The following is a 4,584-nucleotide window of genomic DNA, read 5'->3' on the forward strand; positions in this document are numbered from 1 at the left end:
ATCGTGGGTAATTTTATCGTGGGTTATCTTTTAAGGGGTGATTTTATCGTGGGTGATTTTATCGTGGGTTATCTTTTAACGGGTGATTTTATCGTTGGTGAACTTATCGTGGGTAATCTTATCACGAGTGATTTTATAGTGGGTAATGTTATCGTGGGTGATCTTATAGTGAATTATCTTATATTGGATGATTTTATCGTGGGTGATCTTATAATGGGTTATTTTATCCTGGGTGGTCTTATCGTGGGTTATCGTATAATGTGTGATTTTATCGTGGGTGATTTTATCGTGGGTGATTATATGGTGGGTGATTTTATCATGGGTGGTCTTATCGTTTGTTATCTTATAATGGGTGATTTTATCGTAGGTGATCTTATCGTGGATGATCTTATCGTGGGTGATCTTATCGTAGGTGATCTTATCATGGGTGATTTTATCGTAGTTGATCTTATCATGGGTGATTTTATGGTGGGTGAACTGAATGTGGGTAATCTTATCGCGGGTGATCTTATAGTGGGTGATTTTATCATGGGTGGTTTTATCGTTAGTTATCTTATAATGGGTGATTTTATCGTGGGTGATCTTCTAGTGGGTGATTTTATCGTGGGTTATCTTTTACTGAGTGATTTTATCGTGGGTGATCTTGTAGTGGGTGATTTTATCGTGGGTTATCTTTTAAAGGGTGATTTTATCGTGGGTCATCTTGTCGTGGGTGAACTTATCATCGATAATATTATCGCGGGTGATCTAATAGTGGGTGATCTTATCGTGGGCGAACTTATCATGGGTAATCATATCGCGGGTGATCTTATAGCGGGTGATTTATCGTGGGTGATATTATCGTGGATAATCTTATCGCGGGTGATCTTATAGTGGGTGATTTATCGTGGGTGATTTTATCGTGGATGATTTTTTCGTGGGTTATCTTATATAGTGGGTGATTTTATGGTGGGTTTTTTTTATAATGAGTGATTTTATCGTTGGTGATCTTATCATGGGTTATCTTTAAATGGATGATTTTATTGTGGGTGATTTTATCGTGGGTTATCTTTTAATGGGTGATTTTATCGTGGGTTATCTTTTAATGGGTGATTTTATCGTGGGTTATCTTTTAACGGATGATTTTATCGTGGGTGAATTTATCGTGGGTGATCGTATAATGGGTGATTTTATCATGGGTGTTCTTATCGTGGGTTATCTTATAATGGGTGATTTTATCGTGGGAGATCTTATAGTGGATGATCTTATCGTGGATTATGTTATAATGGGTGATTTTATCGTGAGTGATCTCAGAGTGGATGATTTTGTCGTGGGTGATCTTATCGTTGGTTATCTTTTAATGAGTGATTTTATCGTGGGTGAACTTATTGTGGGTAATCTTATCGCCAGTGATTTTATAGTGGGTGATTTTATCGTAGGTGATCTTATCGTGGGTGATTTTCTCGTGGGTTATCTTTTAATGGGTAATTTTATCTTGGGTCATCTTGTATTGGGTGAACTTATCGTTGGTAATCTTATCGCGGGTGATCTAATAGTGGGTGATTTATCGTGGGTGATCTTACCGTGGGTGAACTTATCGTGGGTAATATTATCGCGGGTGATCTTATAATGGGTGATTTATCGTGGATGATACTATCGTGGGTAATCTTATTGCGGGTGATCTTATAGTTGGTGATTTATCATGGGTGATTTTATCTTGGGTGATCTTATCGTGGGTTATCTTATAGTGGGTGATTTTATCGTGGGTTATTTTATAATGGGTGATTTTATAGTGTGTGATCTTATAATGGGTTTTCTTTAAATGGGTGATTTTATCGTGGGTGAAGTTATCGTGAATAATCTTATCGCGGGTGATCTCGAAGTGGGTGATTTTTTCGTGGGTGATCTTATAGTGAGTTATCTTATAGTGGGTGATTTTAGAGTGGGTGATCTCATCGTGGATAATCTTATCGTGGGTGATTTTATCGTAGGTGATCTTATCATGGGTGATTTTAAGGTGGGTGAACTTATCGTGGGTAATCTTACCGTGGGTGATCTTATAATAGGTGATTTTATCATGGGTGGTCTTATCGTTAGTTATCTTATAATAGGTGATTTTATCGTGAGTGATCTTGTAGTGGGTGATTTTAATCGTGGGTTATCTTTTAATGGGTGATTTTATCGTGGGTGATCTTGTAGTGGGTGATTTTATCGTGGGTTATCTTTTAATGGGTGATTTTATCGTGGGTGATCTTGTGGTGAGTGATTTTATCGTGGGTTATCTTTTAATGGGTGATTTTATCGTGGGTCATCTTGTCGTGGGTGAACTTATCGTCGATAATCTTATCGCGGGTGATCTAATATTGGGTGATTTATCGTGGCTGATCTTATCGTGGGTGAAATTGTCTTGGGTAATCTTATCGCGGGTGATCTTATTGTGGGTGATTTATCTTGGGTGATCTTAGAGTGAGTTATCTTATAGTGGGTGATTTTATAGTGGGTGATCTTATCGTGGGTAATCTTATCGTGGGTGATTTTATCGTAGGTGATCTTATCGTGGGTGATCTTATCGTGGGTGATTTTATGGTGGGTGAACTTATCGTGGCTAATCTTATCGGGGGTGATCGTAAGTGGGTGATTTTATCATGGGTGGTCTTATCGTTAGTTATCTTATAATGGGTGATTTTGTCGTGGGTGATCTTGTAGTGGGTGATTTTAATCGTGGGTTATCTTTTAATGGGTGATTTTATCGTGGGTGATCTTGTAGTGGATGATTTTATCGTGGGTTATCTTTTAATGGGTGATTTTATCGTGGATCATCTTATCGTGGCTGAACTTATCGTCGGTAACCTTATCGCGGGTGATCTAATAGTGGGTGATTTATCGTGGGTGATCTTATCGTGGGTAATTTTATCGCGGATGATCTTATAGTGGGTGATTTATCGTGGGTGATATTATCGTGGGTAATCTTATCGCGAGTTTTCTTATAGTGGGTGATTTATCATGGGTGATTTTATCCTGGGTGATCTTATCGTGGGTTATCTTATAGTGGGTGATTTTATTGTGGGTTTTTTTTTAATAGGTGATTTTATTGTGGGTGATCATATCGTGGGTTTTCTTTTAATGAGTGATTTTATCGTGAGTGATCTTATCATGGGTTATCTTCTAATGGGTGATTTTATCGTGGGTGAACTTATCGTGGGTAATCTTATCGCGAGTGATTTTATAGTGGGTGATTTTATCGTGAGTGATCTTATAGTGAGTTATCTTATAGTGGGTGATTTTATAGTGGGTGATCTTATNCTTATCGCGAGTGATTTTATAGTGGGTGATTTTATCGTGAGTGATCTTATAGTGAGTTATCTTATAGTGGGTGATTTTATAGTGGGTGATCTTATTGTATCGTGGGTGATTTTATCGTAGGTGATCTTATTGTGGGTGATTTTATGTTGGGGATTTTATCGTGGGTGATTTTATCGTGGGTCATCTTGTCGTGGGTGAACTTATCGTCGGTAATCTTATCGCGGGTGATCTAATATTGGATGATTTATCGTGGGTGATCTTATCGTGAGTGAACTTATCGTGGGTAAACTTATCGCAGGTGATCTTATAGTGGGTAATTTATCGTTGGTGATATTATCGGGGGTAATCTTATCGCGGGTGATTTATCGTGGGTGATTTTATCATGGATGATCTTATAGTGGGTGATTTTATCGTGGGTTATTTTATAATGGGTGATTTTATCGTGGATGATCTTATTATGGGTTATCTTTTATGGGTTGATTTTATCGTGGGTGATCTTATAGTGAGTTATCTTATAGTGGGTGATTTTATAGTGGGTAATCTTATCGTGGGTGATTTTATCGTAGGTGATCTTAACGTGGGTGATCTTATTATGAGTGATCTTATCGTGTGTGAACTTATCGTGGGTAATCATGTTGCTGGTGATCTTATAGTGGGTGATTTTATCATAGGTGGTCTTATCGTTAGTTATCTTATCATTTACACTTTCATTTCTTATCATTGTATCAAAGATATGTTGCGAATAAATATGAGTCTCGATTAATGGAGATGAACATCTAGGAAGACTACAGCTTGTGAAGAATTGGTTAAGTTGTGAGAGACTTGGCCTCATTGAAGCATAGAACTGCTTCATTTTTCTTCTTCAACACTTCAGACTTTCATCTAAATAGTTGGGTTTTCATTTCGCTCGTCTCTGATTTTCAATCCTTATAAGTTGGTAATGAACAGGGCACCCAATTTTATCTTATAATTCCAAGTTCTGATTAAAATAACTACAACTAACAAGCCAGAATAACATCATATAGGACATGTGTGCACTAAAACATTATGTCAAAATATGTGACCATTAAAATTCAAATAGAAATTTAGAACAAGACATCTATACACACAGGAATCAAGGTCATTNNCATTTACCTTCAAACAAGGATCAAACANCAAGCATNTCATTAAAGTTGCATCATTCATCCTATGAAAATACAAATTTAAGAAAAAAAACAGTTAGAAAACAACATCAAATGGAGAAAAATATTAGAGTTTGATTGCATTCACAAAAGGAGGAATGGTTAGGCCATACATTGCTTG

Source organism: Vigna radiata, chromosome 7, assembly GCF_000741045.1.
Source record: "Vigna radiata var. radiata cultivar VC1973A chromosome 7, Vradiata_ver6, whole genome shotgun sequence".
Classification (NCBI taxonomy): Eukaryota; Viridiplantae; Streptophyta; class Magnoliopsida; order Fabales; family Fabaceae; genus Vigna; species Vigna radiata.